At 40.1% G+C, this 26,257-nt stretch overlaps 2 long non-coding RNA genes and 2 pseudogenes across 3 annotated transcripts; 2 read left to right on the top strand and 2 right to left on the bottom strand.

Annotated features, from left to right (window-relative positions):
- Positions 1 to 3,790: 3,790 nt before the first annotated feature.
- LOC146238010 (uncharacterized) lies at positions 3,791 to 5,986 on the top strand. The gene is made up of 5 exons (XR_014740626.1): positions 3,791 to 4,816; positions 5,093 to 5,154; positions 5,476 to 5,544; positions 5,636 to 5,692; positions 5,806 to 5,986. It is a non-coding gene; the product is annotated as an uncharacterized LOC146238010 (long non-coding RNA).
- Positions 5,987 to 16,665: 10,679 nt separating this feature from the next.
- LOC146238009 (uncharacterized) lies at positions 16,666 to 17,548 on the bottom strand (annotated as a pseudogene).
- On the bottom strand, positions 17,370 to 19,238 carry LOC146238008 (uncharacterized; annotated as a pseudogene). The gene is made up of 3 exons (XR_014740598.1): positions 19,181 to 19,238; positions 18,457 to 18,759; positions 17,370 to 18,316 (listed from the first exon to the last, which is right to left on the bottom strand). The product of XR_014740598.1 is annotated as an uncharacterized LOC146238008 (transcript).
- Positions 19,239 to 20,001: 763 nt separating this feature from the next.
- Positions 20,002 to 23,593, top strand: LOC146238007 (uncharacterized). Its single transcript, XR_014740588.1, has 2 exons — positions 20,002 to 20,312; positions 21,405 to 23,593. It is a non-coding gene; the product is annotated as an uncharacterized LOC146238007 (long non-coding RNA).
- Positions 23,594 to 26,257: the final 2,664 nt, after the last annotated feature.

Here is a 26,257-nt window from a genome sequence, read left to right as displayed (position 1 = left end):
ACTTGACCTATTCCAGTTTGCATATCATCCCAAACGCTCCACTGATGATGCCATAGCAACAGCACTCCACCTATGCCTGGCTCATCTGGAAAAACAAAGACAGGTACGTGCAGATGCTGTTCATTGACTTCAGCTCCGCCTTCAATACAGTTAAAACCTGGTAAATAAACTTGGCTCAATAGGCTTCAGCACCCCACTATGCAACTGGTTACTGGACTTCCTCACCGATAGACCACAGACAGTAAGAGCTGGTAAAAACTATTCAGAGACCACCATCATGAACACTGGGGTCCCCCAGGGCTGTGTGCTGAGCCCTCTGCTGTTCACACTGATGACTCATGACTGCTGTGCCAAAAACACTTCGAACCACATCATCAAGTTTGCAAATGACACAACAGTGGTAGGCCTCATCCACGGCGCTGACGACTCAGCCTACAGAGAGGAGCATCGACTCATTAACTGGTGTGACAACAATAACGTACAACTGAAGATAAATAAAATAGTGGTGGGCATAGATTTTTTTTTTTATCTAGATTAATCTCACTGTAATCTTGGCATTAATCTAGATTAATCTAGATTAAAATGGCTCATTTGAATTCCGCCGAAGGCATTCAGAATGTGTGCTACCCAAATAATGACTAAAAGTAAGTCTTTGAGAACGGGTTTCTCAAGCCAGGTGGCACATTAGACCAGGGGCTCAAAAAATGCATTATCACCTGTTTCCAAAATGCATCACAAACTGCTTGAGAAAGCTGTTCTACTATGATAATTGGTGATGAAAAAAAATGATGTTCAATAAGATGTACTTGTGTTTATTAACTGTTTATTAGATTAGTTAGCTTGGCTGATAGAGCTGTGCTGACGGGCTTGCCTCGGTTGCACTCAAACAGTCCCGCTACAGTGCAATTTGGCTAGGTATACATCCACGCTAAAATATCAAGGTGAGAGTCATCATAGCATGCGTAGTATAGACCCAGCTCCAAATCCAGTGTTGCAGATGGCAATATTTTTTTTATCGCCCGATAAGAGTCTCACGTTAACACAGCACGTTAACACCGATAACGGCCCAACACTAAAATAAAACTAAGGAATCACATGCCACACTCTCCACTTACTATCAATGACATTGCTGTGGAGTCTGTGAAAAGCACCAAGTTCCTGGGGGTGCATATCACAGATGACCTGACATGGTCCACCAACACCACCTCTCTGGTCAAGAGGGCACAGCAACACGCGTCCACTTCCTTTGCCGGATGAGAAGAGCTGACCTCCCACCCTGTGCCCTCACCATCTTTTACCGAGGTGCCATTGAGAGCATCCTAACCAGCAGCCTCTCAGTCTGGTACGGCAGCTCTGCTGCTCACCAGAAGGCCCTGCAGAGAGTGGTGACGACAGCAGAGGAGATCACCAGATCAGCCCAACCATCCATTCAGGACATGTACATGTCCCGCTGCCACAGGAGAGCCATCACTATCACCATAGACCAGGGCTCCAGACTGCAACCAAATGGTCGCATTTTGCGACCAGTTTTTGAGACAGTGCTAGCATTTTTTACTAGCACTCCTGCATGTGCAACCTACAAATTTGGAATTTATTGGGTTTGCACAACGTCAGCACCTGTTAGCAATGATGCATAGATACGACGTTCTAGTAGGACAGCGATATCAGCGAGCCCTCAGCATTAGTACCGTAGCTAAAAGCAGGGCCGGCCCAAGTCTTTATGGGGCCTTAAGCAGAATTTATTTGGGGGCCCCTCGGCGTTGCCAATTTTTTCTTCTTTCTTAATTTGCGTAATTCTTTGAATAAATTTATTACACACAATTTTTTCTATAGTTTTTGGTGCGGCATTTATTCAAGGGCGGCGTTTATTTGAGGGCGACGTTTAATCGAAGAAACACGGTATTCTAGGCTAGCTGAGCGTTAGTTTGCTACATGAAATGTAGCAATGATAGTTTGAACAGTACGGTCTTCTAAATCACCCATCAAGCAATGAGCAAATGTCATTGTTAGTTAGACTAGCTAGCTCTATCTCATCTGCTTTTTATTAACGCTGATTTGCAAGGAATGCAAGAACAGATAGATAACGAAAACACCTAGACTACCTAAGCTACTGTACAGAAAACTCGTTTAGCTTGCTAAGGCAAAAGCACCTGCTTCTCCAGTTCTTTCAATAAATAATCTAGACAGGCACTAGCAATAGGCTAGACTGCTATTTGTTTTCTGGCTATTTTTTCCATAAGCTTAAATTCTAATGCAGCCTAACAGCTAGCCTCTAGCTAGCTAGAGTAATTGGCTAAGTAAGGTATGTTGATGGGATACTTGAAACTTATTTAGCCGTGGACCACAGTGGACCCCTAGTGCAAGAAAAGAGAATGTTCATTAATGGTATTTCAAGACATGCTACTCCTACCGTATTTCTGGGGCTGCGTTTATTAAACAATGTTCATTTTTGGTGCGGCATTTAATCGAGAGGTGCGTTTAATTGCAGAAACGGTACATTAAACTGTAATTTAATGTATATCGGGGGCCCTCTGGCAGCTATGGGGGCCCTAAGCAGCCGCTTAGTTCGTTTATGCCTTGGGCCGGCCCTGGCTACAAGTCTCGGACGGTTTAGGCTATTTTTCACTAAGTAGGTACCTATAAATCTAGCTAAAAGTCTTGGAATATTTAGCCTATTTTTCGTTAGGTTCCTACGAACATGTCTTAATCTGCCAGAAAAGTGGGCCCCGTCGTTCTTTTGTTCAGCAATTTCCAGACATCCCAAGTCTCCCGGAAGTTCCAGGAGTCTCCCGCATTTCAATAGAGGCTTCCGGACACCCACAAATGCTATACAATCTCTCGGAATTTGGGGATTTTGTATTTAGAGCGAGTGCGAGACTGTGCAATGGCCATTTATGTAGTACATAAACAAGTGCATATCGCGGGTCCTGATTGCATCCCGAGGGGGTGGTACGTGCTAGTTGAGGGGGTACATCATGCGTGCAGATTGCGTCCCGGGGGGGGGGGGGGGGGGAGTTACCTCCCGGAAATGAGTCTCTGCAGGTTGGGATGTCTGAGTTTCAAGAGCCCTTTTTAACCGGCTTCATGGAGCTGAGCAGCTAAATACTTATTTAGCCGTAGCGTTGCTACTGCATCCCTGCCTGTGTTTGCGTTGTTACACTCAGCAAGTATCGTGTCGTGGTGTCGGAGGAATGATCAAAAAGCGCATCATACATCCATGTCATTTAGCTAAGACTTGCATGCACAGTATGTAATGTCACATTAAGTAGTGTTTTTAAACTCAAGCTTATGTGGGGCGTTGCTGTATATCAGTTGTAAAAATTTCAGTAAAAAACCCATCTGCAACCGACGCAAGCACACCCCACAATTTCCCCAGAAATTGTACCAGGGGCGATTCTAGGATCAGACCTTTAAGGATGCGCAGCCTCCAATGAGAATGTAACATGAATACAGTGCCTTGCAAAAGTGCTAAACCCCCTTGCTAATATACAGTTACCAGCATCAAATGATAATAAACGATATTTTTAATTATTTTTAGGGGTGCTGAGATTAAATTTAGGGGTGCTTGAGTACCCAAGTGTTACCCCAGCATGCGGTGCAAGACTACCATAGTCAGCAACAGCTTTTTCCCACTGGCCATCAGACTATTTAACACACTACAAGGAAATCTCATGAACAGGTGCTCCTGCACCACATACACCCACAAAGGACCAACTGACTTCATATTTAAGCAATAAGGTACTCGAGGCAGTACTTTATCGTCAATAATGTACGGGTTCCAGGGTTTGCTGGCCCATCCGCCCTTGCTTTTATAATACGGTTACCAGCAAAATTATAAATAGTAGATAAATAGTGAGCTGCCTTTCAGCACAAAATAGTTATAGCCAACAAATGTTGTGTATCGCATTTCAGTAGCCGAGAGAAAATAGTCCCGTACGTGTGGCTGTTGCTATGCAACGGACAAACAGCATTTTGTCCCATTCATTCAAATTGCTCATAAAAAAAAAGCCTTTAAAATAACAACAATGACAATGGGACAATTTCAATAAAATAATATTTAATTTAAACATTAGGCCTTAACATTCTAAATCAATCATAAATGTTTCGTATGCACTGGATGCTAGCTAGTTAGCCTACATATGCTGTAAACTAGTTACGAGTGATTTGGGACTCGATAGACAAACATTAGGCTGTTGTTAAGGTTAGCTTGTGTTGATTTGGATATCGCCATTAATTGTGCATCTGTGGAAAACGTCGTTTTAAGCAGCCAAGACCAGGGGCCTGTACTACGAATCAAGATCAACATGCTCTGGATTACTTTCAGTTACCCGGCTACGCGAAGCCTAACAATTGTAGTCACGATAAGCGGTACTACGACGGCGGTTATCAACTCTCTAACTCAACCCAGATCTTTCCAATCTAGAGACGTGCGCGTTCACATAAAGGGGCGGTGTTTGAACCGTATGTCCAATCGCAAACATGGACGAAACAAGAGCCGCATATTTCACGGAGGAGGAGCAGACAATCTTACAAACTTTGTCTACGCCTCCTGCGTGAAATATTGTAATACAAGCATATCAGGAATACAGACATAATGCACGCAAATTTTAACAAAGTCGCTGCTGCCAAGCTGGAAAAAAATAGCATACGCTGTAAATGCGTAAGCTACATGACTTATTGAAGATGTGACCATAATTACACGGGTGCATTCCACAAAGTTAAACTTTTGTTGCTGTATTATTTTAGTTGCAACCCTGCAGTGGCAAACGATCGTGGGAGCAAATGCTAAATAAATATAAAACCATAATTCAAAACGGTAAGTAGCAGTAGGCAATACTTGCACATATTTTAAGGCCAACAAGTACAAGGCTGAATTGCCTGAATTAGTTCCTTTTGTAGGATATTGTATAGCTACAAAAGGCCTATAGAACAATGAAATTGCCTGCAGCCAACAGGAAGAACAATTAGGCAACTGGTGGCAGCAGGTTGGAAGCCCAGGCATATGTATGTTTCAAGTAATCTATGTGACCATGTTCATTCAACAATTATTTATGAATATTGTAGGAGTGAAATGTATTACTGTTCTCTGCAGTGACAGGAAATACAGTGGTGTTGCTGCCACCACCCACTGTCGTCCCACTGTGCCATACAGAGGTAACAGTGAAACTAATAGTCATACTCCAGTATGTATGCCATATGTGGTTGCTGAATATGGATCAAATATACCATTTACTTTCTCAAGTGGAGGTCCTAGATGATCAGGAAACTGTGTCTGCCTGCTCATTTTGGGGGTTCACCTTTGAGTTTTATTTACCACTTGCAACACAGATGGTGAGAGTGTGTGAACATGTGACTGTGATTGAAGTGTCTGTAATGACTTACTAATTGTGGTGGTCTCAACATAAGACACAAGTCCTTAAAGTGCTCATTTCAAATATGACTCAATTGATTACATTTCTATGGTGTTGAACTCAGCAGGAAGAGGAACTTCTTCCTCCCCCTGAGCCTAGGGCCTCCACTTCAAGGCCAAGACAAAGACACAAGGTATAAGCAAAAAACCACAATAGTCAAATGGACACCTTCAACTTTCTCCAAGTGTGCCTTGCAAAGGGACAATGTTCTTCATTTGTTTCAGGTTGGAGCAGACAGTGTGAGGGCCCTGTATAAAAGAACCCTGGAGCTCGATTATAAGGTTTTTAATTAAAAAAACAAGGCTGGAGACAGAAAAACTGGAATATGAGAAGAGATCGTACATGACTGAACGACACTAAACTTAGTTACACTGACATATTTTCCTGTTCCTAGGGGAGGGAGAACACATGAGGATGTATTTGTTAAACTTTTGTCTACGTTTTGATATTTTTATACCTTTTTGTGGCTTTTTTGTTGTGCCTTTTGAATCTTTTGTGGGGTTTTTCACCACTTCTTTCTTTCAATGTCCTATTTATTATTTGTGAAAAATGCTATAAAAGTGAATGAAACATCAAAAATCTATGAAAGTAGTGAAATGATCATTTATGTATCCCTTTTTGAAGAGCTTTGTACAGATACCCATTGTTCTTTTTGGTTTGAAAGGTTTTGGTTGAAAGAAACCCCAATTTCTGATATGGAAATGATTAGAAAATGGGTCAAAGCAACCCAAGGACAGAAGGGTTAAGGGGAGACACAGTGAATAGGGATAACATACAACATGAAACCTCCCAAGTTCAAATCAAATTTATTTGTATAGCCCTTTTTACACGCAAGCATGTCACAGAGGGCTTCACATACGCCCATAGAACTGCCCCTCAACCAACCTAAACCCTCAAGGAGGGTTGATAACTAATAGTATGTCAAATAATGTTTTCATTACTAGTTTCCTGTAAATGTAGGCCTATGTTTAAATGAGCAAATGATGACGTTGTAAAATATGGTATTATTTGCATACATTTCCAGAACAGAAATCAGAACATTGAGTGAAAAACCTCCTTTCATTTTGTCAACATATTAGGAGTCCAAAGTTTTTACAAAGGGCACTTTGGATATTTTTCATCATAAAATCAGTTCAAAATTGCGCGGCAGACCGTGTTCTTGCTCAGGTTCTCCGCATCACCCACACTATAAAACTAGCTACCCATAGCGAAATAACGAAACGCTATGCATTCAGTCTGTGGGACTGAGTGCGCAGCTTCAATGCGTCGCATTGGCAACATACGGCTCAAGAAGCTGGCAATATACGTAATTCCCTCTGCTAAGAATCTATATCTTTCAGAAAGATACTCATGACGGAATGCAAAAGGGTTTTGTCGGTCTCTAAATGTTCTGGCTCTTCTGAACGCACCTATCACTACAGTATCAGCGCACCAAGCTGCACAGGATCTACTATGAACGGTGACAACATTATCGTCAAGAATTAGTTAATGGGCGGGGTTTTCATACCGGTTGATCTCTGATCTCCAACTTATCCTGCTCCCGACCAGGTTAGCCGTTCGGCATATGTTACCATGGCGATCTACCCCGGTAACAAGTGATCCACCGTCGTAGTACAGAAATCTACTAGTAGTTACAGTAGCAACTAATGGCTAGACAGTATCAGTGCTAACTAGCTGGTCTAGCTACTGAAACGTTGGACGGAAGCTCAGGTCTATAGTTGCTAACTAGACTACACTTATTTAATTTGAGCTTCGTAGCCACGCAATTACATGACCTGGACTTTGCTTCTTAAAACAACGTTTTCCACGGATGCACAATTAATGGATGCATTCCAAGTATTGTTCTTTGAATATTATTGTTGGAATGCTGCTTCAGCTGGTATTTCTCACTTTTATACTTTTTAAAGAATTAAGGTTTTTGTGCAAATTATTCTCCCATTAAAAGTAACGGTAAATCCTTTCAAATCATTAAAAAGCTTCCTCCTCTTTCAAACTTAACTGTTTCAGCATACTTTCAGCTAGAGACACCATTCAACCTTTAAAATGTTCACAAGACATTCAGCTATTCCCAAATGATTCAGCTTTTTCAAATATAATCAAACAATTTTGAATTTTGAAATTCAAAATGGTATTGTTTTAAATACATGAAAAATGTAGCTCCTTCTTGATTTTTATGATTGAGCAGCCTGCAGAGTGTGCCACTCTGCTGGCTGCTCTTTTTCTGATATTCAACTAAATTGTCAAACAAATTCCTCTGACGTTCATATAGTTTAACTTACAGAAACAAGTTATACCTTAAAATGTAAGAAAACTTGTCGTTTTTCAGCCAATGTAACTACTTAAGAGCTCACATTTACAGATTTTCAGCTTTGAGCCTTAAAGCGAGAGCTGCCTTTCATTTTGTCTCACTAACTTAAATGGAGAGGTGGGTAAAATTCGAGAATTTCGAAAGTAGACGTGTTTTTAAACTGCCGGTAGAGTCGTATTTCTGAACGCACAGACATATAAAGGACATGTCTGGTTTCGGGAGAGTCTTGGGTCTCGGAAAATATCCTAATTTCTTGGATTGGACGTATAGTTTTGCGTCTAGGTTAACTTGTTTGAGGTGTGGATTCCAGCTACATTTCTCATAATCCAGCTAGCGTGATGGCTCTTCATAACTAGGCTAATAACGGTTCGACCTTTTTTCCACTATCGACCAAATTGGCCAAACAAGGTATGTACATTGATCTTACAGTGTACATAATCTACCTAGATAGTTTTTAGTTTAGCAAGTTTTAGAGAAATCTGCAAAAATCAAGGTGCGACTGTCATAGCTGACCGTCACAAACAGCCAAACCAGGGCTGGGGTACAGTAAGTGTTTGCTGCAGCTGGAGTTAGTCCTATGAAGAAACGCTTCGTAACTGGAAAGTTTTTACTTTTAATTGACGATATTGAACATAGATGTAAAGTAACTTGTCTTTACTCTAAATATCTTCTCCGTTTTCAATTTGAAGTAGTAGATATACTTATGTAGGAAATCTTCCATTGCATCCTCTCTAGCTTCGCGCCTTCGGTTATTATTCAAGCCTACGGTGTTAATACATACCACTTTGACCCACTTGCAAGAAATGATCTGTTGGTTAGATGTAGCATGATCTTGTTATTTACTATTTTAAAAAAACTCACCAGGGACAACATCAGCAACCCTGCACTATGAATTATTATTTTGATGTAATCTTAAACTAGAGAGGGTACAATTTCTGGGGAAATTGTAGGGTGTGCTTGCTTGCGTTGGTTGCAGGGGTCCGTATCTAAATTATAGTGCGTTCACACTGCAGCGACGCGATGCAAGCGACAACATGTTTTCCATTAATTTTCTATGGAGCCAGGCGAATCGCTTGCGTAGTGCATTGTGGGTAGCGACGCGACAGAGTTTCTCAACGTTATGCAAATGAGGAGTGATTTTCGCTAGCGATGGCCAATCGCAGTGTTTTCTTGTTTCTCGTAACGTAGCAACCATGGTAAACATTTCTAGCTTTCAGTTTTTAAGATGGAGAAGCTAATCGCCTGTGTGGCTACATATCCAGTCCTGTACGATACGTCCCTGTATTTGTACAAAGACATTAATAAAAAGAATGAGGCCTGGCACAGGCTTGCCGACGTTGTTGGTGCTCCTGGTGGGTTTTCTGTACTTTCAAATTCAGTCTCTTGTCACAGTACGTAACTTTGTTCTAGCTAGTTACTGTACAGTAGTAGCCCGGCTGGAACTCCCTGGTCGTATCGACAGATTAGCAGAGTAATATAATAAAACGTTTTTACACATGTCAACGTGTATGTTTATGAAACAGTTTTGTATTTTGAGTATAAGTTGTACTTTGATCGATGTTGTGAGTACGTAAACCCAAGTCTGCACATTTGGCCATGACAACTACAACAGTGATTTTAGAGAACTACATTCTACATAATCAGTTTGAAACGTCCCCCCAGCGTGATGAACTGTGGGAAGGCGAGCGATGGCAAGCGATTTGCGTCGCTGCAGTGCGAACGTGGGGTTCACAACTGATATTTCTGTATATTTAATATAAAAATGCATAGCCTACTTATTTATAAATATTACATATATTTAAAAGCATATTTTTTACTGCTCATTTACAACTCAAAATACTAAGAGTGAAGAGTAGAATTAAATAGTTGTCTTTTCATTTCCCCTGCAAGAGGGAATGGTGATCAGCAACCTCATAGTTGAATCAAAACTAATACATTTGGCAGACCGGTGAGAAAATTGACCTAATCTCTATGACTTAAACGTCATTGTAAGTTTTTCCCTTCTCGTGATATTTTCAGGCATTTAGCCTACTCATATTGCATTCATTCATGAATAAAAAAACAACTTTTGAAGCTTATTTTAACAACCACGTTACCAGCAGTAGCTATCTCAGATGGAATCGCGATTCAAATAGTACTAGGCTAATTGAAAAAAAATCCCCCAAAAAACGTAAATAAGCTTGACATTTATTTAGGGGAAAACCACTCATTCATAAACATGTCAGTGGTAGCAATCATTGTCAGTAACAAGGCAAAATGCGATATAGCCCTGCTGTGTGGAGAAGGTGCCCCTGTAAATGGTAGGCTACTACTACTACTAGACTGTCTCGGTAGCAATTGCGTTGGTTGAATTTGATTTAACGTTACTTCGGTTGTACGGTCTAGGCTGAAATGAATTATTTTCATGAACAGATTGACAAAGTTTAGGCTGTGGCAATGGAGTTCAGGTTAGTAGTCACTAGTACTGTAAACAGCTGTGGAGATGTTTTTGTTAGCTACTAGACTAGGCTACAGCGTTGCAGTGAGCTACACTGGTTTGAAACCACAGGTAATGATAATTTCACCCACAAATCGTTTACTTGTAATCTAATGTCTAAATCCTACAACAAAAATGTATTTGTGAGGAATGTTAATTTTAACGATTGAAAACAGATGCATCATAGACCGCTGTAGTATGTGTTGCCCGGGCAACAGAGGCTAATGTCATGATGCTATTGCTTCAGTTAAATAGTAGACTACTGTTTCCGAAAGTAGATGTACTTCCTTAATAATATTAGCTTATATTGTACATTACACATTACAATTGTGTGGCGTTTCTGCAGCCGCCTTGCAGTAAAGCAGTTATCTCCCAGAAGTTAACGAGCTGCAAAACTAATGTTCTGCTAGAGATAGTCACGCGAGTTTTCGTGACGTTAGTGGCGTCAGTGACTGTTGCTAGCAAGTTAGCCACCGTTAGCTTCACTTTTCGCCACACAAACTTAATTTTTACTTAAACTGTGCAACGGAACGTAAATCCCAATACAAGCAACTCAATCGCTACCAAGACGAAACGTTTGACACCTAGGTTGTCTATGTAGTCCAAATATTAACAAAGTTTTAGGGGGGCAAAAATAATAATAATAATAATAATATATATGTGCACACCCAAAGCACACCCAATTAAGTGTCTGAACAGGACGGGGTGTGCAGGCACGCATGATTAGGTTATCCTCCGTTTTGAGATTCTAGGTTAGAAACGTTGCCAGTCTGTTGCCAATTACCAGCGGTTGCTACATTTTTCCAGCAAGTTCCAGTCATTCCAGTGTTGTCCTCTTACCTTCAAATTCGTTCAACCCAGACTTGAGCAACTGGTTTTCTGCTCAATTTTCACATTTTCCTGCAGCTCATTTTTCTGAAATGTTCCCCTTTTTGTTTTGCATTTCTCTTCTTCTTTTCTTCCGTTTTCTGCCTTCATCTTGCTCCAGGTCCTTTCAAAAATACCTTTCACAGCAGTATCTTCCAACTGCCAGTACTTTTGCATCTTTTTTCTCTTTTCTGTCCTTTTCTGCCTTCATCTTGCTGCAGGTCCTTTCTAACATACATTTCAGGCCTTTTAAAACTCCAGCAAATAATTTTCTGCAAGATTTTCACATTTTTATGCATTGTTTCTCTTCTTTCTGATTTTTTTCACTTTTTGTTTTGCATTTTTCTTCTTCTCTTTTTTGTAGTTATATGCCTTCGTCCAGCTCCAGCCCCTATTTAAAATACCTTTTGGGTGGTTTGAAGCTTCAGCTTATAATTTTCTGAAAATTTTCACAATTTTCAGCTTTTTTAGCATGGTCAGCTATCCCCATTCAGGTTTTCAGCATTCGCACTGCTGTTTCGCAGGAACAGCCTTTTTCTAGTTATTATTGTTGGAATGCTGCTTCAGCATTCCAAGTATTGTTCTTTGAATCTTTAATCAACTTATTATTCTTTTATTTCTTCCGTGGCACCTTTCAGCGCCTTCAGATCTTCAGCTATTAAAAAGGTTCAACTATCAATAAATTCAGCAGTTTCAAGCCATGGGTGCTATGACTTTTCAACTTTGTACCTCTTATGCTTGAATGAATATAAATCAATATTCATAATATTATTTACATGGTTTTCAAATTGAGTTTTCTTTCAAATCCTTTCAAACTTCTTAAAACTTCTTCACTTCCAAATCCTTCTTCTTCCTCAATCTTTCAGCTAGAGCCACCATTTAAACTAAAAAATGTTGACAAAACCCTAAACTATTTTTAAATAATTCAGCTTTTTGATATCCATTCAACTTTTTTCAATATCACTGATTATGTTTCATGACTTTTTCAAACCGTTTCTGAGATTTACATGGGTGTGTACGAGAAAGCCCAGAGTGCAGACCGAATCGCTTAGAGTGTAGGGGAGCTTCGGATGTCGTTGAAAACATATATCTAGTTTGCCAGCATTGCCACAATTTTCGCTCTTCATGCTTCGTTTTTGGATCAATAGATAGCTAATTTTGTGCTGGTTGTAGACAGTTGTCTGTGGAATCCAAAAGACTTACACATTTGATCAGAGCCCCACAAAAGCGAGACAAAGTCCAACTCTTGCCCCATAGAGTCCAATGCAAATCTGGTGAAAAATTCGTTAGAAAAGGCAAAAACAACCAGATTTAGAAACTGCCGGTGGAGTCGTATTTCTGACCGCACAGACATATAAAGGACATCTCTAGTTTTGGCAGAGTCTTGGGTCTCGGAAAATATCTTTATTTTTTGGATTGGGCGTACAGTTTTGCGTCTAGTGTAACTTGTTTGAGGTGTGGATTCTAGCTAAATGTCTGTTATTCTCTGCCCTCAGCGCATTAGCAGCCATAGCTGCACCATCACCGTGGCAACCACACAAACACGCGCCAGTCTCTTACACAGGTGATTGGTATTAGCTGATTAGTGGAGACACAAGACAAGCTATTCAGTCAACTCGTCTCATTAAAAGACTAAGAGCAGCACAACACAACTACTACCACTACCGATACTGCTATATCTTCAGACATCCCAAGTTGCAAAAACTCATTAATCCCAGCTGTCAGGAGCATGCTTTACATTCTGAACGGTTCAAACAGTGCCTTTATTCCATTGTCAACGTTGACAATGACAAGTGTTGCCATCCGTTGACCGAGCACTTCATGATAGTCTAATTGCTCAACATAAGTCATCATGGAGTTTTTAATATATACTGTAGTACATAAACATGGATGGCTCACCAACGCACCCCTACGGCACCCCTTAACTGTAGCTCCTTACCTCTTGCCCCATCTCCAGCTGCGAGAGCGTGAGTACCTTCTCCCGCGTGACCAAGAGTGGGACCTGGACCTGAACAACAATCAAACTGGGGGTTGGGGGTGGGGATAACAAGGAGGAGAGAAGGAAAGTTCAGAGTGTGTTCAAATGAATGTCACATAACACGTACACTTCCTCAAATCTGCCTCTGTTTCTGACCTTGCCACTGACAACAATCAGCCCTGTTCTCACTGGCTGTAATCAACAATGGAGAAAGACTGGGGATGGTTGCTACATTAGAGTTAGCATTACGCATGTTAGTAGGAATCCGCACAGGCCTACAGACAAAGCTGCTGATGAAGCTATCGTACACTACATTTGATATCAAAAGAAATGTAAAATGAAAAAAGTACACATTAATTGGTATTGGAAATAAACCTTGCGAGTTTGCAGGTCGACCCTTTTTGGACCAAGGTCTAGTAGGTCTAGTCAATCTAGGAGTATCTATCAGCCGACTTCTGCATCTAGTCATGTTCTTCGCTTTCTAACGATGATCGTACTGACAGCCAAATAGCTTTGATAGATTTAATAGATTTGATAGATGCAAGGTGGTTTTCTAGACTGGGACCACGGTGCATTGGGTTGCTCGTCTTTGCAAAACCATATGCTCAAATTGGTGGCCAAATTTACTCAGATGGGCAATTGTCTAACTGTGAGGATTTTAATGTCAGCTTGTGCTGCCTTCGGGTCACAATGAGCGGTTCACAACGACCCATCATTGTGCTGCGGCAACTTTACCCAATACAAAAAAATAAAAATCATTTTATTTTAACCTTCGCGTTGTGGGGGATGTGAGACAGCCGACGGTTAAAAGAACACTTTATTTTTGTATGAAGTTGTCGCAACACCCGGGAGGGGGGGGGGGGGGGGGGGGGGTCACAACAATAATAATATTAAGACTTTATTTATACTGCACATTTCATACAAGAATTGCAGCTCAATGTGCTTTACATAAAATCAATACAAACAATAATAATAAAAAAAAATATACAAGTGATACAAGTAATACAAATAAATAAATACAAAATTAATATGTCACAAAACTAAATACAAGCCGCAGTCTCTGCGGGAATCAAAAGCAAATAAGCTGCAGTCTTTCCGGTGTGTCGAGTCCATGTTAGACCCGAGCTGCCTTTGCATCGTTAATTTTTATCAATATTGATACCATTTTCGAGACTGCTTAACAATCCGAGTCTTTAACGAAACCACTATGGATACTTTTCTGGGGTGAGCTTGAGCTAACTACCACCTAAATGAATTAATTTGGCAAATGTTAAATATAGCAGCACCCACACAACCCACGCCACACTTTATATAAACAAGATTACTGAACAACATTTATAACAATAACTTAAGTAAAACAGATGTCAAATAGAACAAGGGGAACGTTTTGCTCTCTGGAGGAGGCTGGATGAAAGGAGCACATATTGGCACAATGGATCCTGGCTCTGGCTAAATCTACAATTGTCCACTACAGATGTACTATCCACAACCTGGATGAGTAACTCGTTTAATGACTGTGATTGGTTGGTTGACAAAAAGTGACATTGACAAGCCATCATTGTTCAAGACTTTATGAAAAGTTTAACACGTTTCAACAAAAGGCACTTGATAGCTAAATGATAGTTAACCAAACCCAAACCTTCCTTATCTCATTCATATTTTGTTCTGTGTCTGCTATTGTTAACAAAATGTTTAAGCAGCCCACAAAGCCATGCTCCTGGTGACTGTTTTGAATGATCAGCAGCGGGGCAGGGGAGGCTAGTCTTTACTCACACACTGTGCTCGTAAATAATTTTTCCGGTTTGCACGCGCATCAAATTTTAGGGGCATATGCGAGTGAAATAGTTAACTATAGAGCCCTGGCTCTTATTATTGAGGCTTATTATTGCCAACGATGGATACTTGCTACAAAGTTGGGGTGCACTGACTGTGCTCACCATGCATACCTTGGGTGAAGGAGGAGGATTGTCCTGCAACGGCAGCTGGAGTTGGTATACCGTTGCTTCTCAAAGACAGTCGAATGTACTGCATTTTACTTTTAGCTGATGCACAACGCTGAGGTGCTTATTCATTGAAGTAGTGTGTCCCCCCCCCCTTACAAGAAATGATCTTCGAACATATGGGTCAATATCACCATAAGGTGCCTTTGAGACTTTCACATTTCCCCCCAAAAAGTGGAGATTTTCCATTGAACTTGAATATTCATTTTATTAAATAGATGTTATGCTGTTAGAAATGCATGTTGGTCAAGCTCCAACACGTTTTATAAATTAACTGCAAACAGACATGTACATGCAAATGGCAAAATATGTCCACCCTGTCATGGACAAATTCAAAGTAGAGTAAATACATTGTAATTACATAGTGATTATAAAATGCAGAAAAATTTGCAGAAAACTATTTAGTTCCTTTCTCAACAGTATATTTTAGTTCATGGAAAAAGTATTTGGTTAGTAATGAAATTATGGCAAACCATTTGTTTCTCTATAAAATCTGCAAGAGTTGCACTTTCTTTTCTAAATAAAATCTAATAAAGATATCTGGTCAAACTTTCAAACAATACTAATTGGCCCTCATTTGTTTATAAAGGAATCACACAAAAGGCTTTGCTAACTTGTGAAAATAATTTGTTTATTTTCATAAAACATGAAAATGACAGCGTGGACAATGACATGACAGGGTGGACCTTGGGCATGACCGGGTGGGCATGTTGTGAAATGCCATTAGATTGGCCTCATAAATGCAATACGTGATGTAAAAAAAACAGTTGGACAGACTGGTTTTGATCCACTCTCTACCTGCATGCGGCCACTGAATAAAGATTCCTTAATTTGAGCCAATAATGTGGCTTTCTAGTGTTTAACTCTGTACATCATTTTGCACAGTGAAAGTCAAATATTCAACTGTAGAACAAGAAGAAAAAACTGGAGAACGGTTGAACATTAAAACATTGAAAATGGCATGTTACAGAGAGATCACTTTCTGCAGAGACATGGCTCAATTCTGCAGTTGCTGTTCCACATACTTCCAGTCAGACGCTTCAATCTGTACAGAGCGCTTGTTCAGAGCCTGTGGTTCTGGTATTAGGCAAAGTATCTGCCAGTCATGGTACCAACAGATATCCTCCCGGAGACTTGGCAAATGGAACTTGTTAATGCCATTGCGGTTAATTTGCACACTGTGCCCTTCTGCATCCATGACGACACCTGGGTATGCTTCATTGTCGTAATTAACAACGCACCACTCTCCAATGTGCTTTATCTCAATCATTTCTGGTCTCCTAGAGTTATCTGTCTTCCCACATGTTGGGGACTCATCAGATGAAACAGGAACATCCGCTAGAGTGACCTCTTGAAGGTTAAAGCAGGGCCAGTCTAAAACACCTTCCTCCCTTTTACAAAGACATGAAATGTCTCTGTATTTCATCTGGCCGGGTATCAGACTGATAGCTTGGTGGATTCTCATAGTGCCTTTTACGGCAGCTATTGCAGGTACCTAAAGTGAGGGAGGGGGGGGGGGATCAAACATTAATACACTTTACTTAACCTTAAGACATGAAAGGATCAGATTTGACAACGTATGTCTGTTATCTGGATGGGAGAGGGGGGACAGGGACCTATAGCTTTTACCTTTTAGTCTTTGATTCAATATCCCTCTCTTGGACGAAGAACAGCTCTATGTGTCCAGGCTTTTTAGCTTGTCATACAAGCTCTGGGCATCAGGGATGTCTCCTCCATGGGCCACAATCCGGTCTGCTGACCTCTTGAGGGCCCCACCCACGCCATCTGGTGCCCCCTTCCCATGACTAGCCTCAAAGAAATTCCACGTTATTTCTTTGAAGCCATACTTGTAGGGTTCCGTTGAGAGGTAGAAGAAATTTCCCTTCTGTCGATCCTGCGTTGCAGGACCGTCGCTGAAAAATTGAAGCTTGCTGACTTTAGGGTGTCGTTCTCTCACTACCTTCAGAACTGGATCAAGGTGGGCCCAGATGGCCACAGGATCGTGTTTTCTGGAGGGTGATATGGAGCAGAAGGCATGCGGCGCTTGTTCACCAGCGGTGTAGAGCACTCCAGTGTGCAAACTGGCCTGCTGGTGTGAGCCTCCAAAATGCACAGATTGTATTTCTTCGCCGTACATGCATCAGTAATTTTTGCTAAAATCTATATGCAAAAGGGACTCGTTGTGCTTCAGCCTCCTCCTGAGCTCCCTGTAGGCATTGAACTGCCATTTAATGTTGAAGACATGGCGCCTAAAATGGAGAAGCCTCTCCTGGAAATCTTTGTTAAGGTCATGCTCCGTTGTTGTCGTCTCCTTTTCACTGTAATTGTTGACACCTTCTCATCCTTAGTGATCTTCTCTGTCATCCACTGAGATAAACAAATGTTCTCTTCCCCAGGAGTTTTCAGCATTGGGTGACAAGTTTTCAGCATTGGGTGACAGCATTGGGTGACAAGTTACCATTCACTGCACTCACCGTAAGCACAGACCTTGGATTTCGGGTCGCACATGGTTGCTTCAGACATTTACTCAATGTTTCTTGAGGACAGAAACCCTTGGCTCTGCAAGGCATTGGCCATGAATTGCAAGTTCTCATGTTTTTTGCAGAGACATGTGTCACGGTCAGAGGAAGAGGGGGTTACCACCCAAAAGGGTCTGAGACGGCAAAAAGAGGTGTACGACACATGGCCAGTGTGCTCAGAGAGAAACCTCCTATGCAAGTTTTTCATTGTATCGGTAAGCAACCTCACCTGCATCTTTTCTTCAGCCGTGTGACCGTCTGTTTGCGGCCAGTTGTCATTCGACTAACATCATCTCGAAGAAAAAACGATGTGAAGTTCTTCTTGATCTAATTTTGACTGACGCACCTCCTCCCACGGTAGGAAAGACCCACAGAACACTTTGCTCTCTTCTTAGAGTAGCCAAAAGCAGTCTGGGCATGCTTTTGGAGCTTGTATATCTTTAGAATGTTTCCACTGAGTACGTTTGCTATCAACTGCTTCTCCGTGTTTGTTTTAGCATTTTTATTTTTATGTCTAATGTGTTCAATCAGGGATGTATGAAAATTGATGGGTGAATTCACTTTTTGACGTCCCAGCAAAGAATTGACTTTTGAACGTGGTGATTTGGATGCACTTTCTTTCTTGGTCCTATGGAACCTCTTCTTATATTTCTCGGTGTTGGTTTTCTCTTTTGCGAGCTGTTCCTCCAATATTTCGATCTGTTTTATCAGTTTCGTCTTCGAAGTCCTTCGAATGCTTTCCCCTTGACGCCGTTGCCTGAAACACAAAATATTTGTAAAGATTTTAACAAATTAGTTATCATTGTTATTTTATGGGGACATAAACAGTTGATAAATGTCCTTCAAATAAATCTAAACTTTCTAATAACTCATCAGCTACACTTCAAATGATCTAACCTGGAGGGCCCTGGCTGAGGCTGATTTTCAGGATTTTCAGGAGCTGCAGGGGAGTTGTGTGGTGGTGTCTCTGACTGTAGCAAAGCACTGGCCCTGTTTCTGGCTCTCGCTTGACTTTTGGCCTCTCTCCATTGCTTTCTTTTTGCCCGCTTCTCTCTCTCACTGAGCTCACTGACACCCTTCTTTCCAGTCTCTATTCCATTTGTCCTTCTCTTGCTCAAGGTCAATTCTTCTTCTGTCCGGGTCAGCATCACAACGTTCCCGACATCTCCTTGCTATCTCAGCTCCTGAGCTCATTTCTTTCTAAAAGACAATTCAAAATGTTCCCTACACACTTTAATTTGCTGTTAAAGTGTTGTAATATACATATTACAACAGCTATTACCCACATTTATCAGCATGTGGCATAAACTATTTGCATGTCCTTCCTGTCACGAACCATGTCCACCCTGTCATGGAAGGCTTGCTGACAGGGTGGACACTGACAGGGTGGACATTTTTGGCTAATGTTAGCATTTAATGAGCACATGGTGGACCTTCAGTTAGCAACATGATTCAGTTAGCAAGGTAACAGTTTACTGTTTAACAGATATATTTCGAATTTCTTAAAAGTTTTTATATTAATTGATATTTCACTATGACAGAGTAGACATGTTAAGCTTGTCAACATCCGACTACACACATAATACGATGAAAATTAAGAAATATAAGTGAAAATACTTACTCTGCAACAAGCCACTGTTTCAGCCTTGATTGAAGAAAGACAAAATTATGGTAGTGATGTCACTGAGTACATCAGTTGGTTTCTTAAAGGGGCATTTACCCCATAATGACAGGGTGGACAGCAATTTCAGGGACACACGCAAAATGTTCAATGTGATTATGAAAATAGAATATACATGATCAAAATGACTCATTTTATCAAGTAACCTGTTGTGGACGATACAACTATATATATTTTTTTTAAATTTAGTCTCATTTAAACACTTATTACACATACTGTTTGTAGTTAGCAGAGCTGTGCGTGGGACATGCCAAAATCACGTACATCCAATGAAAAAAAAACTGTATAAAATGAAGGAAACACATTTCAAGAGGCTAATCATTGTACTTATATGTGTGTAAATGTTTGGTCATTTATAATAAGACCTCAGAATTTCATTAGTCTGCTACATTTTCATGCTGATTGAGTGATTCTGATGAGGACACCAAAGGCACCGTTTGGTGATATTGACCCATATATTACACGTCGCTTTGTCCTTATCTTTGGCTTTATTAAAATGTAGCCAAGCCTTTGACCATCGTAGCTAGCAACACAATGAGAAATGTAGCAAAGCAGGGCGTGAGCCAATTACATTCTTCTTTTAGTTTAAAGGCGGTTGCCAGGCCATTCAATTAAATTTACTAATTTTATTTGACAATCAATGTATATTTGTGCACCAGTGATTTGATTTAAATGACATGACTTGCCGAGACATACGTTACATTACACTCACAGAAATGAATCATGTTATATTTTATAATTAAGTATTTATATCTATTTGATTTTATTTAAATAGTCATTGTCTCAAAATGTATTCATTAGAATTCCGTAGAATTAGCATAATTCTATTAATTCTAAAATATATTAAACATAATCAATTAAAACATACTATAATGTTTTACATATGGTTAACTGTGAAACAAGCAAGATTCAAGTGGTTAAAACTTATGAGATTTGTTTACATTCAATATTCGGGAAGTGAAATCGTTTTGAGGTGGAAATGACGTCAGATTTCGCGCTTTCCCAACGGTTTTTCTTTCCACCATTTCAACTCAGCCCTGCCTGCCGAGATCGTGACTTTTGCTCTGTAACGGTAAGATATCTGCTTGTAATCCATGTACTTACTTATGTTTTACTTGTGCAGTTAATACTGTACCTCATATTTGAACAATGAAATCCAGTAAATCCGTCATGATACCAAACATTTTCGTCTAGTTTTATAGCTAGCTCTAAGTCTCACATGGTCGATGCTAGAACCTTCAGATAGGGTGGCTAATTTGTGGCTGGCGTCAGTAAAATAGGAACATAGAGTACAGTATGTTGCCTGAGCTAGAGACTCGTAGCAAGTACTGTTCAAATTATATATACATATGTGTAGGTTTTCCCGGCTCCAAATTTAGGATTAGCTATTAGCTAACTCAGCTGTTGGTCAGGCGAATGCAAATGCTATTTTTATAGCTAAGCATTAACATGGGAGTGAACTAGTGTTGCACAGTAAACCTGTACTAAAAAGACACTTGCATAGCTTCAGTGTTCTTGTGCATACATAGGAGATAATCACTGCAAAACAGCTGCAGTTCCTGTGCAGACAGGAGAACCTAGCAGAACACCATCTCTGTAACACTCCATCCAGTCCAGAACCCGGGGTCCTGAAGTCTCGACTTTTACGATACTCAAACGATGCGATGTTAATATACCTCTCTGATCTAACGAGTCTGGCTAGCTGTCGTGACCTCTCAGGTGGGCTTTGGCTACGATGGAGAGCTGGAGAGATGGTTGTTCTGCTCGGTTCTCCTGTCTGCATAGGAACTGCATCTCTTTTGCAGTGATTGTTAAGGAGCCTAATGAAGAATCATGGTCAAAATTATGTTGGCCCATGCTACACCCCTTCATCAATTTTCATACAAATCGGTCTGGGAGTTTTTTTTTTTATGTGTGTTCATACACATACAGACCAACATTCAAACACACACAGGAGAGAAAACACCTTCCAACCTGCAGTGGTTTTGCCTGGGTAGGACCTCAAACAGTGGATTTATTTATGTTTTTTTGTCTTATTTTCATATAAGATAAAGTTTATCCTTGCTAAAGGTAGAAATGATTACCCTGTTGGATTGTTTACAAGCCAAGTGACAAAATGCTGAACCTATCATTAAAGAATTGCATTGTATTGAATTTTCACCAGGAAATGGCTGAGACGATTTCCTCTGTGCCATAGATGGAACGTCAGTGGGGATCTATGTCGTGAAAGACACTGCCAGCAGTACATCAGAACCCTCTGATGTCAGGATAGTCTTCGAGGGTGTGATGGTGCTTCAAGATCTTGAGAGTGCATTGCTTCTGCAATGTTGTTTGGGCTGTTTTATGCCTTGAACATAGCCTGGATGCCAGCCGAACTTAGCCCCGCCCACATAAACATTTGGTCGGGAAGTTGGATCTGGGGTCACTTGGTTGGGGAAAAACTATGTCCGAACAAGAGCTGTTCGGACCAATCAATTGTCAGGGCGGGTTTCATACGATGATGGACAGATGATCAACAGAAACGAAATCAACCACACGTCACCAAAGAGCACTTGGGTTGAATTTGTTTTCAACAAACAACATACTACGTTGCTCTGATTGGTTGTAGATCTATCCAATTGAGTGGAGAGGCAATTTTTTCAGAGTTCGGTTGAAACACGCCCCATACTCACAGCCCAATGGAGCAGTATCAGACTCATTATCTGACTAGAATTATGAGTTTGACAATGTCAGGCTACCTTGAACATGCACTACCCTACAAAGCTCCGCTACACGTTAAAGACATTTCAAAAATAATCATGGAGCTGGATGCGAGTGAACTGTCAAGAAAGTCTCATAGCTGGAAAACAAAGCTATGCCAGTGAAGAGACATTATCGTTCTCCCCCTCACCCCCTCTCTCCCTTGTGTTCCAGTATGAGTAGAGAACATGGCACATTGTAGACTCTACATTCCAGGACTGAGTGGTGTTGCAGCCTGGTTTTGTTACAACCAATACAGTTTTTTTGAGTTGTAATCACAGTACAGCTATAGACAATTAGAATTGTACTATTCCATGTGTGTATGTATGGAGTGAACTAGTGTTGCACAGTAAACCTGTACTAAAAAGAGACACTCCTACATAGTTTCAGTGTTCCTGTGCAGACAGGAGAACCTAGCAGAACACCATCTCTGTAGCACTCCATCCAGTCCAGAACCCGGGGCCCTGAAGTCTCGACTTTTACGATACTCAAACGATGCGATGTTAATATACCTCTCTGATCTGATGAGTCTGACTAGCTGTCGTGACCTCTCAGGTGGGCTTTGGCTACGATGGAGAGATGGTTGTTCTGCTAGGTTCTCCTGTCTGCACAGGAACTGCAGCTCTTTTGCAGTGATGTTAAGGAGCCTAATGACGAATCATGGTCATAATTATGTTGGCCCATGCTACAGCCCTTCACCATATATATATATATATATGTAGACACATTGTTAAAAAATCTTGGCACATGGTTTTTTATGTATTTATGATTTTTTTTAATTGACTTTCTTATGTCTTTAGCAACAGGTCTCATTAGATTTTAATTTCTTCATCAAAAAATGACTTGAGTAGTGCAATACATTTACATTTAGCAGACACTTTTCTCCAGAGTGACTTACAGAAAGTACAGGGACATTCCCCCGAGGAAAGTAGGGTGAAGTGCCTTGCCCAAGTACACAGTCATTTTCCACAGCTGGGAATCAAACCGGCAACCTTCTGATTAATAGTCCGCTTCCCTAACCGCTCAGCCATCTGACCCCCCAATACTCAACTCTCTCTTTCTATTGGCTTCAGATTCCCACAGTGAAGACATGTTTTTATGTATTTTATGGTTTTCTTCCTTCTTTGTAGTACCATACCATTAGTAGAATAGAATATCTTTATAGTCATTGTACAACATTTTTTACTTTGAAAAGATATTCTATTCTATAGTACTAATGGTATTTGAGCAGCCAACAGTTATGTAGCGTACTAGGGAGAGTGCGTCAGATGTTATCTCTGGCCTTGACCACACGCCAAACAACCATCAATGCCCGGAACATCAGTTGGGGTAAAGATGCATACAAATATGTTAAGCCTGAGAATATATATCACTGTTATAAGTTATAGCATTTTGTGTGTCCTAAATGCTTTTACAGCAGGCTGTATATCGTAAGCCTGTAAACTCAATAGGTTGGAATGGACCTGGGTTTTCCTTTATATTGTAGTGTTTGGTTTAGAAAAGGATAGCTCTAGCAATAGTTATGTTTATATGTGTACTTGTGCAGTGTTTCCTCCCTTTTTTTTAGCAGTTGGGGCAGGTCTGTCCGAACCCCCCACCCCCGCCCAAAACAAAGTTCTAACCCAAGAATTTGGTTCATTAATCCATTCTGTAGAATGCGTTGTCTTAAGGTTATTGAATATGTGACTTTCTGGTAAAGATTGCAATTATTCAAAATGTTTGTTCTGCAAGCTGAAGCAAACGTCCAAAGTATGTATTGACTTTGTGCTGTTTAAATAATGAATAAATGTAAATAAAAAAGTATTTGCTTTTCATACCAATTTTGAATGTTTTTTGTAGCAACCAAAACTGCAAGTTTTTACTGTAAATGTCACAGTTCACTTTTAATTATACTGTTAACAGAAGAACATTTCCACCATATTTTTTACAGTAGATTTCAGGCAACCACAGCTGCCAGTTTTTTACCTACATTTTATGGGATTTAACATCCTTAGGGTATTTATAAAAAGTACATGCATTTTATCCATTTTGAATAAATAGGGTTTATCCTGTAAACCTGCCTATAATGCATTTCAAACAAATAGTCTTTATGAACATAAACTTGCTTTTATGCATTTCAAACTAATATGTTTTATTACATTGACCAATACAAATCATATTAAGTTTATTAGTTTGTTTAAATTCAAACTTATGTAATGTAAATGAATGGAAATTCTATATGCAATTCAATTACATAAATCTAAAAGATTAGGCTTAAATATTTCTGTGAGTGTATATTACCTAATCTCGATAGCGGTATCGAAAAGCTCGGACCTTATTGATATTCGGGTTTTAAGAAATTTGGAACCGGGTCCTACAGAACCGGGTATCGATCCCCATCCCTAATTTTAAATTAGCTTTAGACCAGAGAAGATGGCAGTGTCTCTGGATCATGTTCATGTGTGGGTTCTTCTTTGCATGATCTTTAACCTGCATTTGTGGATTGCACAGCAAACTGTGTTTACATACAATGAGTTCTGGTGGTGTTTCTGAGCCCATGCAATGATTTCCATTACAGAATCATGCCTGTTTTTATGCAGTGCCGCCTGAGTGCCTGCAGATCACAAGCATGCAGAATGTATTTTCCCCCTTGTCCCTTACACATAGAGATTTATCCAGATTCTCAGAATAATTGTATTATATTATGTACTGTACATGATGATAAAGTCTGCAATTTTACGTTGAGGAACATTATTCTGAAATGGTTCCACAATATGTAGAGGTAGGTTTTTGCAGATTGGTGAACCTCTGCTCATCTTTACTTCTGAGAGACTCTGCCTCTCTAAGATACTCTTTTTTATACCCAATCATGTTACTGAACTGTTTGAAATTAACATAGTTAGTTGCAAGCTGTCCCTCCAGCTATGTATTATTAGTAACACTTACTCTTTCCAGCCTTTTATTGCCCCGTCCAACTTTTTTGAAACGTGTTGCTGCCATCAAATTCAAAATTACCTTATTTTTTCCTTAAAATTGTACATTTCATCTGTTTAAACACTTGACATGTTTTATATGTTCAATTGTGAATAACATAATGGGTTTATGAGATTTGTAAATCATTGTATTCTATTTTTTTATTGTATTTAACACTCCGTCCCAACTTTTTGGGAATTGGGGTTGTAGAACTAATTTGACAGTATATAAACTAACTGACTTCTGGTTATCATAGGGGGATTTCAGGTAATGTGGGACACTTTTTGGTAGAGGCTCCAGTAGACTTACAAAATAACTGTTAACTCGCCCCAGTGGTGTTTCTGTAAATCGTTTTAGGGCTTAGGAACATTTTCATGTTTGAATGAAATGGGAATACACTATATTTTAGAAGCTACACACTTTCAAACAACATGATCCCCTCTCTCACTCAGGCAGCATTTTCAGGTAATGTGGGACAGCTTGTCTGGTAAAGTGGGACAGTCATTGTCTGTCGGCCAAGTCTGCTGATATAATAATTATAAGTTTATATACAACAATAATAGGTGCAAGGGTGTGGCAAGATTCATTTAGTTGTGGGGGTTGACTTATACAATAGGCATAAAGTGTAACTGATGCAAACCTTAGTGATCTGCATTCTATATGCTAGCTAGCTAGTCCCGCTACGTTAGCATTTTGTTGGACTAGCGTTTGCGGTTACGCTTACAAGTCTGAAGGCGCTGGTTCAATGACAGTGTAAGTTGTTATTTAGTTGGGAACTTAAGTGCAGTATGATGCATTGGTATAAAACATTTGACAACTGTCGAATTAAATTACTTTTATAGCATAAACACAGCATTACTAGATGTCCCACTTTACCTGAAAAATGTTTTTTTTACTTCTAATAAAGCATTATTTTACAAATGTTTGTGTGTGTTTCAATCAGTGGTTAAACCCCTTCAATATGCTGCAATAGTAGTCGTTGTAACTTCATTTAAATTACTTTGCCAGCGAAATATAATGTCATTTGCCGCTGAACTTTCGATGTTTTTTCTGTATAGACCTCTTGTCAAGCCAGATCACGCATACTCTGATGATGTCAGACAAATAAAAACCACTGTGACTAAAAGTGTTGTATTTACAAGTCAAGATCAGCTCTGGTGATTGGATGTCGGTGTTGTACATTAAATCATCAAAATGCATAACTGTCCCACTTTACTTGATGTCCCACATTACCTGAACTCACCCTACTGGTGCTCTCTAGCTAGCTTCAGTAAGTGTTGCTTACGTTAGATAATAGACCTACAGTCTAGCTCTAACTGAATCTAA

Source organism: Hypomesus nipponensis, chromosome 21, assembly GCF_054491055.1.
Source record: "Hypomesus nipponensis isolate SF chromosome 21, ASM5449105v1, whole genome shotgun sequence".
In the NCBI taxonomy this organism is placed as follows: Eukaryota; Metazoa; Chordata; class Actinopteri; order Osmeriformes; family Osmeridae; genus Hypomesus; species Hypomesus nipponensis.
This window is presented reverse-complemented; position numbering and strand designations above follow the sequence as displayed.